Here is a 13,601-nt window from a genome sequence, read left to right on the forward strand (position 1 = left end):
TGATCTCATTTCAAATGCCATATGTGTTTAAGTAGATTTCACACTTGAAGTGCAGCAGAATAACATTCTGAGATGAACAGGGATTTTTTTTTTAAGGATTTCATTTCCAGAGAGGTCTGTTTTTAAGAGCCTAATCCAGAATAGCCTGGAAAGTAGTTTTGCATAGTTAATGTACCGCACGTGAATACATCTGTTAAGTCTGAATGCCTATATAAATCCTGCAAAGTAAGACTCTGAAATTGCCTAGGTGACAGAATAAATCCATCCTGTACAAAAAAAAAAAAAAAAAAGTTAAAATTTAGCCTCCAGCTGCTTAACCTTAGTTACTGCATTGTGGTTACTGTGTGCATTCCTGGGTTTATACCTTTTTTTTTTTAGATAGGAAGATATCTTGAGTTTATTTTTATTGGCCATCAATTTTCTCATAGGATCAAAATATCACAGGTTGATTAGGTATTAATGAGAGTTCATTAATATTAAGTTTCTGGCTCCAGAACCCTGAACATCTGTGATCTTCTAACTTAGTGTATTTTGAGCACCGATAAAATCTTTCTTTCCAATGAAGCTTATTAATAAATGATTGAGCAATGTAATTTATCGCTGGCTGTATTATTATTTCTTAGAGCTAAGGTTGCATTATAAATTGACTCTTCAGAAAAAGGTAAACTGATTCGCTTACTTCAGGCCTTGCCTTGCATTCTGACATATGGTTCTGCTTAAACGTGTCCATGTTTGCAACCTACAGTTGACATTTTTGGCACTCAGAATAGTGTCTTGTAATTATGCTAAGTCTAGAAAGGAGGATTAGCTTTTATAGCAGAATTCATAAAATAATAATAATAAAAAAGTTTTAGTTAAATTTATTGGCTGCAGTGAGCCCTCCAGAATGCAGACGTCTGGTCTGGTGGAACTCAATAGATTTCTGTTTGCTGCATGTGTGCATGTGCACACACACACACACATGCAAGCACACACACACACACACACGCACAAATGACTACTTTATGAAAGCATTTGTGTGTAATAAAACGTTAAATACTTTCACACTTAAAATCAGCTTCCCCGCCTGCAGTGATTATTATCAAACAAACCACATTTGATATGTTTTGAAAGCCTTTTTCTCCCTCTTTCCTCCCCCACTCCTTTCTTGCTTTCTTAAAATACACTGTATTGGTTGTATTGGTTGCTTGGCAAAGCCTGTTTTTTGAACACTGTCCAGGTTTTTCCATAATTCTCACCCCAGTGCAGTTTTGTGGAGCAATTTGCAAGTGCTTCATTATGGATTCAAAGCCACAAGGTTGAAAGAGGGTGAGCTGAGCTCTCCTGCAGTATGTTGCGTGTAGAAACCATCACTTATCAGTCATGAAAGGCACATTCCTGATAGCTGAGTGTTGGTATGAAACTCTGACTTTTATCTCTGCACCAAAAGGGAAAGGTTTCATTTGGGTTAGCAAACACCAGGCACCTATTTCCTTTGCAACAGCTTGCCTCAAAGTGCACTTTAATTCCTGACGATTCCACTGGAAGATCAAGCTCACACACACACATCTATCAAACAAATCTCCTCATCCTTGAGCATCCTCACCCCCTTTTGAACTCTCGTAGGAAAGAAATAGCCAATAGCAACCTAGCTGCCATGCCCTGTACATTTTGAATACAAATGTCTGCATTTTGTAGTGGGGGAGGGACAAGTTGAGTTCTGTGCTGTTAATGACTTTTTCTTCTTTCATCTGTTTACACTTCCAAACGTCCCTAGAAGAAACTGTAGGGCAAAATCAGAATGATTACCTTGAGTTATCATAGTCAAGCATGAACTAATATCTCTTCCTGTGAGAAATAATTAATCCACTATTTATAGGCGCAGTTTAGAGGAAAAGGTTTAATTCCTGCAAGGATTAAAAGCCTTCTTCCGCTGCTTCCCTGCATTAGTGTAGACCTTTAAAGGGTGATGAATTAAAGTTATGAGCAACTATCACTTAAGCTCGTGTTTTCCTATTTAACCTCAATTACCTGCAGCACCTAGGCTAGGAACCTGCTCACCTTGGGATGCCCTCTCTTGCCCTGCAGCCTGTGAAGCAAGCCTAGCACCTCCCAGCTGCCCACTGCACGTGAGCATCTGCCTCTTTATTTTGATAATTTCCATGGGAAGTAAGGGCAACCATGCTCCTAATTTAGATACCTCACTTGAGTGTTTATGATAAGGTGGGATTAATCTAGGCCATGGTTTCTAGCTGGAAATGAATGTAAAATGTTGAAAAAATGGATGAAAAACGTGTCAAGAAGGGGAACACAAGCAACAGGAACCACTCCAGTGTCTCACTCCTGACAAGGGAATGCTTCTGTTCTCCTCTGCTTTAATTGTGCAATATCTGGCAATTATCCTGGACAGTGTTATAGAATGAGATGAGATTGTTTAGATTACACCTAAATTTAGTTATGCAAAAGCTGGGTGTCTACTCCAGTTTAAGGGCTTAGTCTCTGTTAGTAATCAAGGAGAAACAGACACCTCTCCAAGGTGATATTTCCCATGTGAGGGTATGTCTTTCAGAGATGACAGGCAAATCAACTTCCCTGAGATAACTGTTGTCATTGGAGAAGGAAAGTTATTTCTCATGCAGCTACTTCGCACCACTCAACTAAATTTTAGGTTGCTGAAGTTAAGCAAGTTAATTCCTTTCCAAGCCTGTGGATCCTGTGTCTCTAGAGGTACAGGGAACTAGATGCAGGTCTTTTCAGCCCTAAACTGTACCCTGTCACTATCACTATTTTTAACATTAGTTTTGCATTAGAAGCTAATAAATGTTGCCAGTACCTTTTAAACTCTTAACTGTATACTACATGTGCTGGTTTTTTTGTTGTTTTTTTCTCCTCCTGTAAAACTGCTAAACATATGCTCAACCACCTGGCAAGAAACAATCAAAACCAAACAAACAAGGTGTCTGAAAGTTCAAACAGACAATCAGTCATAGTTCTTTACAGATCTTATATACAGGCCTGAATAATAGCACAGTAATGTAGAATGAACTAACAATGTAAAAATTAATTAACATGCCACACTAGGTAGTTTAATGCTCCCATTCAAAATAAAGATACTGTGAGGGAGAGAGTTGCTCTTCTCTTCTTGTCTTGCTCTGATTCTATTCAGTCTGAACTGTATTTTTGCAGACCATTAGTTTTACTATTCATACATTACCTGTGCTTCCCCTGTCCTTCCTTTCTCCTCCGTCTCTGATTTTCCACCACACTGTGGCAACTATCCTAATTTTCAAGGCTCTGTGCTACCTACCACCTCCCCACCTTTCATCACTGCTGTTGCACTGGCTTCCCTGGTCTTCTGTCCTGGACCTGCCAATATTCCTTGCTCACTTGTGAAACTCTCAATCAAACACCTTGAAGTCCTTCCCACGCTCTTTCTTAGACACAGAAAAATTGCTCCATAGATGCCTGGGGAGGCATGAACTTGTTCTTTGAGTCAGGGTTTTCTGTTCCAAGCTTTTATTTAAAAAATAAAGGAATTTTGGTGGAATGCTACTGGGTGTCCCAGGCTCTGTGACCATACAGAGAGCTAACCTACAAAACTAAGGGTAACAAAAGCAACAGTAGTTGGTGTCTTCTGTTTCTCTACATATTCCATTAGGAACAGAAAAGATATTAGAGCAGGCAACTTTATCAAAGTCGTCAGCTGTGTTTCTCCTAGGCTAAGATCCTGGCAGACTTTGATAGGGTAGCATATTCCTACTCAAGTAGTTGCAATAGAATCAGAACAGTGCTTTAATTTTTCTTTTAAGGAGTTGAGACACACCATGTGGGGGGTGGGGAGGAGATGGGGGGAGGGCAGAACCTGGCCTTTTCTGGTTATGCAAAAGGAAAGAACAAGGAAACCAGTACAGCAAGGTGTTCAGTGTGGGACAGATGTTCACTGTGGGTTCACAAGAGCAGCAGATTTGGTTTAAGGGGCATGCTGTACAAAAACATAGACTTTGAATGAAGAGCATTAAAACTTGAACAGAGCCAGACCTCTTAAAGTCATTAGAGTGCAGTGTAGTTTTAGGAAGGCTTTATTCCTGTTGTGGAGAATGAAATGTACACCAATAATTTCACACCCTGCTCTGAACAGGCAGAGCCCAGATCATTTTCCTCCTAGAGTGGTTCAGCTCTGTAGCATTTGGCTCTCTGGGTTTATCGATGTGAGCAGAAGAGATGTAAGGGAGGCCTTTACAGGATTGGATCCGCACTCAGTTTCTGAATCTGAGAAATCAGAAGGAGCGAAAGTAGATTTTGTTTGTTTGGTTTTTTGTTTGTTTGGTTGGTTAGGTTTTTAAGACTTTGGACTTGAAGTTGGTACTCGTGCCTAAGCTTTATGGTTTGAATCCCTGTTTCCATCTGGGTGCCTGAAGTTCATTGTCCTTTACTGTTCCCTAGGCACATGCTGCCTGCCCAGGAGCTGGCACTTTAGCTTTTTGTCCTCAATCAATGCTCTCCTTGCAGGGTCATAGCTAACCCTCCCTTTTTCCCTGCCTTTTCTGCCAACAAGCTGGGGAGGACACAGCAATAGGGCCACATCTGATGATACAGCTATCAAAATGACACATTGGTTAAAAGATCAGTATTGATAGTCATAAGCTCCCCTCCTCTGCTGTCAGCCGGGATGTTACAGTCTGTCCGGACTAAGGAAGTTTCCATCAACCTGTCTGCATTGATGGAGTTACAACCTGAGCAAATCTCTGGGGGAGACCTTCAGAAGAGATGTAAAACAGACTGTGCTGTTGTGATTTATCCTCCTGTTTGGCACTGGGTACTCATATCAGAGTGAATTTGTCTTACACAAGTGCTACACATCTATCTGGGTAAGAAATGTGCACTACAAGCCAGGTTGGAGCTGGTGGGGAGCTCACTTAATCTTCTGCAAGCCATGGCTCTGTCTGAATTTACCAGAATGGGCTCTGCATTCATGCAGACCAGGGTGTTGGTTAGATACAGCCCAGCACAGCAGGCTAGGACAGGCAGCTAGTCGATTTTTGGAGTCCAAGACACAAAGTAAGGTGTAGAAAATTCACTCCAATAAGCAATTCTTGTTCTTCACCACCACTTTACAAAAAGATGTGGCTATGATAAAGCTGGGTACCATGATTTCTACCAATCATTTCCTGGTATGTATCTAGAATTTTCCTGTGTTCTGCTTTTCACCTGTGAAAATTATGTAAAAAATACATTATTCACTTCTAAAGGTAATTTTCACATTAGGAAGAATTCGGAAAATTTTTTTTAAGTTGAAGATCAGTGCTGATACATGTAGCAACTTCTTTCCCCTCTTTAAACAAGCAAATAAAACCCCTGAAACACAGTAATCCAGCAGATGGCAAAGCAGTAGCAACATGATTTAGAGAAGTCTGATCTTCCAACTAGCATGAGATTAAATGACGCATTATTTATTTATTGGCATTTCTGGTCCTCTTACCATGGTTTGCATATAATCTAATATTATGGAAACTCTTTGAGACCCCATTAGGGTTCTTCCTTTTGCCAAATGTATGATCCCTCTCCCAAAATGCTTATCTGAGAAGTAGACTCTGAACACCTTGCATACACTAATGAATTTTTCTCATCACAGCCGCCCTTCAGGAAAGGAGAGAGTTATTGCTCGATTTACCTGTGGGAAAATAAGATGAAATAATTGGCTCTGAGCCGAGAGGAAGCCTGTGGCTGAGCTGCGACTAGCACCCAGATATCCTGAGTCACAGTCCAGTGCCTTAACCACAAGCCAGTTCTGCTGCTGACAGACTTTTCTTGGTAGCAAGCCCACATTTCTGGAATGTATTCCCTGCAGAAATGCAATTAAGTATGTACTTGGCTACTTTTAAAAGAGCTGCAAGCCACACCTCTCTGCCCAGGCCTTCCACTTGCTAAATCCCTGCTTCTTAGTTTACGAGTAAAGCTACAGGCGGCCGGGAGGCTAGTCTGGAGCTATTTTTATGGTGGTTGTCTCTCATAGCTCTGAAAACAAATTCATTTACAAACAAATAAATTCAATTAAAAGAAATGCATTTTGACAGCAGAGGATCCTGTCACTGCTGTGAGGACTAACATGCAGTGGCTGTTGGTCAGACACTCTCTCTGATGTTCAGGACAAAGAGCCCACCTGAACTCACCTAGGAGGTATCTGTCAGTGGCTAGTAGGCAGCTTCTATCAGGTTAAAAAACAAAGTACCCTTTCCTTTTCACAGGTGTCAAGGTAACTGTCATCATAACTTAATTTTTAGAGAATTTGTTTCATGGAGTACAATTTTTGCTCCATTCTGATATTTGATGATCAGCTAATCCTCAGGAGAGGGGAATATTCGTAAGATTGAAATCCTGTGTATTATAATATGTTAGGTTTTTATGAAAGAATGGAGTAAAATGCTAAATTAAATGTGTATGTCTCCCTGTAAGAGCTAAAGTGTTAATTTGTACTTCTGTACACAAGGAATTAGATACACTCCTGCAGTTGTTGTCCAGCCAAGCCTTCCTATCTGCACTGAAAATAATAGCATCTTGAAGAGAATATTTATTGTTACTAAGCCCCTTTTGACATGGAAGGTAATGTAATACCTTTTGAGTAACTGTTGTTCAAAATATCTGAGGCTAATCGTCACACTGATCAGAGAACATTAGGGTGCCAATCTAAGCAACATTTGGTTCTAATTAACCCTGTGCTTTACCTTTGTTATACTTTTTTAAAAAAATACATTTCACAAAATTAAATCTGGAGTCTGAACAGTTTTATTGTAAATTATCTTCACATAGATAAATATTTTTTGGGTTTGCCAGATCCTTCAGTCATCCTTGCTGCAAGTACTTTCCTCAAGTACCCAGTTTTACAGGTACAAGCAAAGATAAAACATCACTAAAAAAGACAAGTGTATACACGCTTATTGCATGCCTCCTGTATGCACTGCTGTATCTGCAAGCACACCCACACATACAACTTACACGCAACACATCTGCCTTCTGCAAAGAAGATCACATAGGAGAAAATATATTTAGCAAGTAATGAGTAGCTTTCCTTCACAGCTAGCATAGCAGCTTCCATCTGTGGTGAATTAGAGGATATTCCAAGAAAAGATCTGCATGACTTTTGTCAGAAGAAATTAGTTTGGTGTGCTGTAAAATCAAAACCAGAATGATATGTGATTGTTGCTGAGTGGCTCGGTCACTCCTAATGTCGCCTTGATTCCTGTAAACATGAAAAGGAACCTTGAAAAAAGAGACATCACAGTTCTGTGCAGCTGTGCTTCTTTCACTGTCATAAAATGATATTAATCAGAGTTAGCCCAAGACAGCCTAACCCAGGTCAGAGGATGCTGGAGCAGCACAGCCAAGTCAGCAGGTTGCATCCTGCGGTGAAGACCCTGTGTTTGTACGATGGTGAAGTTCTGGGCCCAGGGAAGTCAACAGCCAGAATGTTGTTAAGTGTAGCGGTGCCAAAATACAACATCTCGGGGTGCTAAAGTTTTACACAAAAGAGATGTTCTTAAAATCTTCCACCAATAATACTGGTAGATCTTTAAACTCTGTACCAACCGAGTAACACTACTTAGGTTAGTTTTCTGTGATTCTGTATATATAATGTCATTTGTCCAATGCCTATTTGCCCTGCAGTCCAGAAACAAAGAGCTTTTAGAAAAAGTAAAACATGAATATTGTTAATGTTACTCATATCCACAGCTGATGTAATGCACAGTCAAAGCATTTACTGTAGATTCCAGATTTAACTCTTTTGAAAATACATAATCTGCTTTTGCCAGGGCAGAATGTTCTGCCTGAGCTTACAGACAGCTCAGGAAGAGTTTCCTGAGAAGTGGATCCTCTACAGTCCCTTAAGGCCTGAAATGAAAAAATTCTAATTACTCTGCTGACCATTTCAGCAAAATCCTGTATGCCCTGTTCTTACCCCACAATCCTAGCGGTTTTCCTCTGCCTCTTTGACTCAGAGTTTACAAAGTGCCCCACCAGAGCCCAGTAGGTCCCTTTTGATCTGTGCAAACCTGCATGGGGCAACTGAGAACTGCAATGGGTGTGCGTGAACACGAAATACAGAAAACACTTTGACTTCAATATTAAACTAAACAGTGCAAAAGAAGCGGGGTTCACTATTAACATGAAGTAGATTGTTCATTTTCATCTTGAATTAAAATTTATTTCCATGAACAGAGCAGCTGCAAGCTCAGGTCCGCAGAGAATATCAAATTCAAATATTTTAAATGAAAGAGATGCATTACATAGCATTGAGGGAGTGATTGTCACAAGGGAAGGTGTATGGCCTTCTGGTTAAAACTGGACTTATTCTGGGAGCTGTGATGAACTTTGAGCCCTGCCACAGAAATTTATGTGACCTTGTCTGCGTCACTCCATCTCATCATCTGCAACTCAAACACCTCCCACACCCTTTTCAGCACACCAGCTTTTTAGAAGAGAGCCCCAGTCTTACAAGTACCATTGTTCTTTTATTTTCCTTCAAATTGAAACAAAATCAACAAATAAAATATGAATATTTAAAAAGAAAATTTTGTTTTTAAAATAAAGATTTCCCCCTCAACCAGCTTTTTTCTTCTTTTTTATTTTACATATAATTACAGGGTTAGTTCGATGGTTCCTGAACAGACTTCATAAAGACGCATGGTTTATGCAGCAAAAATTTGAGAGGGAAGGAAAGGGGAAGAGAGGGTGAAACTGCAGATTAAACATTTTTGGTAATATATTTATGCAACAACTCAGCATGTTAAAATCATGGGGGGTTGCTAACGGCATATTTGCACTTTAATATAATGTGATTTGAACATACAAAATACATTAGGAAATAGTTTTAGGATCTAAAACTGGGGAGGGTTTATGTATTATCTAAGCTCTTTGCAGAAAACTTAACCCTCCTGAAGGTGAAGGGAGCCATATCACTTTGAATATGATACAGGGGTGAAGGAAAATGTTGAAATCCTTAGCAGTTGGTTCAGTAAACTCCCTGCAGCAACGTCTCAGTGCAGTCAGAAGCACAACCGAAGTGGGATAAACAGACTTCGGATAGCTTTCACTGGTTTGTCTGGCTGCAGACTAAAGTAAAGCCAAAATCTGGGCTTCTGAGGCATATTCAGGGTGCCAGGGATCTTCAAATGCCCATGGAAAAATCCTGCTGCTACTACAATATTAGTGACTGCAATAAATCTACTTCCAGTGTATTTATACATGACAAATTTACTCCTTTGTCATGTAAATATACTGCATTCATTCAAAATTTTACCTGACTGGGATACTGCCAGGTAAATCTTACCTCACTGTTGGTGGGTTGCCTAATTCTGTCTGTTAAAAACAAACAAACAAACAGAAAAAAGAAAACAACAAAAAAAAAAAAACCAGAAAAAAAAAGAAGAAAAGCAGAGCAAGACATTTCTCAGTGACCTATTTGAAGACCTGCATAAGCATGTGGTGAACTTTAGACATGAGCTTGAGTTTCCAGCATGTGTTTAAAGTTAAGGGCTTTGCCTCTCTGAAGCTGATGTGAGTCAGGAAGGCGAAACCTAGCCTTGAGTAAACAAGTCAGGTTATGTTCCAGCGTGATGTCAGAAGGGATAGAGTTAAAATCTGCATGTGAAAGCAGCCAGCAACCAAGCAAAAGCTACACCCTAATGGTGTCAGGTCAGCATTTTGGATTTCGAGTTAAGATGTGGTTTCCCACACCCAGCACTGCCAAGCACCACTTTTTTTTTTATGGGAAAAACCTAGCCAGATGTCTTCCCTAGACTATTATAGAACTTGAAAAATATGTTTGCTAAATATATGTATGTGTGTGTGTGTGTATATATAAAACTCTAAATATATAACCATACCCCTAACTATATATATCACTTGCAAACTTATATATGTAGATATATACATCTCTACACGAAGTGGTAAACAACCTTCTGGTGCCCTGAGTCAGCATCTAATTTATCCGCAAGAAACTATTCCTAAAGCAGGGAACCACCAGAAATGAACCTGAGGTTTCTGAAAGCATGTATCTCTAAAGACTGTTATCAGGTGGTAAAAAGCATCTAGAAATTACCTCATTTAGCATCTTGCATTTAACCATGAATTCAGATGTTTCTGTTCACAGCGGTTCAAGGAACTGGCCCATCTTAGAAAACAAATAACCACTTATGGTTGTGCAATCAAACACAACAAACAAAACGAAATAATAGTATCGGAGTTCAAATTCTACTGTGATTAACGCTCCACAGAACCCTAAAATGATCTTGTGGTTGAAGCAGCAGAGCGTTGCTCTGCAGATGCCACATAATTCCTGTGGGACCTTGAGCAGCCAGGTATCCCTTTGCACCCTACACCTAAATAACAGGGGAGCCAGCGATTCTCTTGCACATAATCTGTCTGGGCAGCGACTCTTCTCCTGTTGTAGCAAGCAATATAATGGGGCCTTCATAGTAATGAGGGACTCTAAACCCTGTTGTAACATACTAAGACCCTCTGTTCTAAAAATGGATCTTTCCTGTGCAGGAAGTCGTCTGGCACTTTGCAATTGCTTTCTGAATTCTAAGCAGAGACGAGAAATCAAAGAGCATAGATTTCTCACCAAAAAAAAGTATTCTCTAAGTTTCAATATAGAAACACCAAATAATGTCTTTGCAATGAAAATCATCAGCCATCCTGAAATAATATTCCAAACGTTCTTCTTGTGAGCCCAAATAGATTTGCTGAGGTACAGAAAGGTCATTCTGAATCAAGGCTAACTAAAAAAAAAGCTTACCTATGAAATTTTCTTATGCAATATTGGCAAGATTTTATTTTAAATCTCCTCATCAGAAAATATGAACTTTTTGTCCACACATACATTTCTCTCCAGGGGAAAAAACATGGAAATGCTCTAATGGGAAAAATGTTCATGAGTTTATTCAAAGCCATTCTAATATAGCAGATCTGTAGTACCATAAATTATATGAGATAAAGAAAGTCTCTTAAAGTATAATTATAATTTAGGAGATTTAGGAAAGTGAATAGCATTCTAGTAAGTACATGAAAATGTTTCTCTGTTCGACTTTATCTGACCTCTAGAGTGTGATTTATTTATAATCAGCAAGAACATTTTTAGTAGCTGTCTTTTCTATTATTGCCCGTTGGTATCTGAAGTGGGTGAACACATATAACGTGCACGCTCTCGGCTAGCACAGGACTCCTAGAAATTTTGTTACTAATAGGAAGCTTGCACAGAGAACTGGGTCTTGATCACTGAAGCCAGAGTTCCACCCATCTCGCCCAGCTTTATCTTCTAAAAGTGGTATGTCTAGTCCAAATTACTCATCAATGCTCCTCCTATAATTAATGGGCAGACACAGGTAGTTACAAAGGGGTATTTGTCCCATGCAAAGACATATGTCAAAGACAGATGGGATAAACTATGCTCTAGTGATGCTGGTCTCCTTTGACCACAAAGCATGAAATTAGGTGTCTAATTTCCACATGGTTAAAATTAGGGGAGATAAAAATCCTCTGTGGTCCCCAGTCTGTGTAAACACAAAATGTAAACCCTGGGGGAAAGAAATGAAGAAGAGGCTACACACTCAGAGTTCCTGTGGGATGTTCTCCCCGTGACGGATTTGTACCAATAGTGCCTGCTTTTTCTGCACTCCTTACATCAGTACATTTAGGATCTGTTCAAGGGATTGTGTATTGGGAGCCCTGGAAAGAAGGGCAAGTGGTCACTACTGGGAAGGCAAATACTGATTTTCTGTGCACCAAACTATGACTATACCGTATGGCTTCTACCATTCAGACTCTGTCCTTCAACCTATTTCTCCAACTCAGCAGCTGACATAATTTTTGCTTCTTACCTAGTGGTTTGATGGATTGTTTGAAATGGCAATTCGCTGGTAGTTTTGCAAGAAGCACGTATTCTGCCTCCATCCATTATAAGCAACTGGAGCTAAACACTTCCAATAAACTTGAATTTTAGTATACCAGTGGTAAAGAATCACAGGAAAAGTGATTTTCTCTTAATGCTGAACAACTGATGTTCTTCCTACTTAGGAAAATAATATTCTTTATAGCCACTAATTAAGGCTTTCCAAATTATCTTGGGAGTCAGCCACACAAACCCCACTGCTTTTACTACTTTTTAAAAAGGAGCATTTCAGGAAAGATTTCATATTTATTATTCCTTTATCCGTTTCTCCTGATCTCCAGTGTGAGCAGCCACTTAGGGAGTTTGCTTCATCAGATTCCACTTAAAATCGTAAATGGAGATACTGGTAATTTCTTTCTGCCCATGCTCAGAATGAATCAAATTCTCCAGGCAGATCTTTGATGTGACTTTTTCCTCAATCCATTTTCAGATTGATATAGAAAATGTCCCAAGGCCTTAGACTTAACTATATTTTGTGGTAACAAAAACTGCAAGTTAACAACGCTTCTTGTCAAGAGGAGAAATGATACTTTTATCAATTTTGGATATGTCACCTTTAAGTTTTAGTTGAATGTCCATTTACTTCTCTAACAAGGGGAAGTAAAAAAGCTCTCTCTTTGTGTTTATTTCTATTTTTCTGTTTCATTTTTATAGTACTGTTTGAAACAGTATTAACTGAGTGCTTTCCATGTCCAACTTATGAAAAATAACAGAGTACCTAGAGGTTTCCTGCAGTTTCACTATTTTCAGGGTGAAATCTGTATTTTGTACAAACTTCCAGATTTTTTGCTTTCTGAAGTTTTCTTAAACAGTGGTAGTTTGAATTTAGGTGGAAAAAACACTTTGCATTTTTGTTATTATATTACAGAATTAAATAAAAAAATAGAGAAAAATGTTATGACATTTAGGTAGAACAAAGTTACAAGGGTTTGAAATCAAAATATTGTGATTACTCTGTTTTTAACCAGATATCTTCTCCTTTCCTACATACCATTTCCTCAGGTCTTGACTGCCTGTTGTCATATCCAAAACTTTTTAACCCTGGAAAATGTCTTATCTAGGTTTCCAAATACCATTATACCTGTTCAAACTATTTCAATTCACCTTTTTTCTAATGTTTTATCTATTTGCTAGTGCAAGATGCACCACAGGGAGTAGAAGGAACAGAGAGAACGGAGGGAAGGGGCTTTACCTCTCCCCATCCCACCCCATCTCTGTGCCTCAGCATCGTTCTCAGGTTTCTCTCTCCTGTTTCTTCCAATATAATGTTCAAGCTGCAAAATCACCCAGGGACTTCCTCCATCCGTACTCTTCTGTTCCCTTTAAAATATTCCATCCCTGATCTTTGATTAGGGCTTCTTTGTCCTCTGCTGAAATAATTACTAATGCTAAAATGGGTCCTGCAGGGCTTCTTTGCAGTGATTGCTACTTCTTTGCAATAAATAGAGTGGAAAGAAGTTTAAGCCACTGGGCTCTTACCATCTTTCCTATGTAGCTGAGAAATTAGTGCAAAACAGTTTAGATTTTCTTCAGCCACGGGATATTTGGGACAGGTTGGAGAGTGAAGGCAGATTATTTTTACTGATGGAAAGAAGGAACAATGATAAATTAATGGAGAACACAATTAGTAAAATGGTGAATGTATGAATGAAAGCTGAAAAATTAATAAAAGAGA

Source organism: Falco cherrug, chromosome 6 (genome assembly GCF_023634085.1).
Source record: "Falco cherrug isolate bFalChe1 chromosome 6, bFalChe1.pri, whole genome shotgun sequence".
In the NCBI taxonomy this organism is placed as follows: Eukaryota; Metazoa; Chordata; class Aves; order Falconiformes; family Falconidae; genus Falco; species Falco cherrug.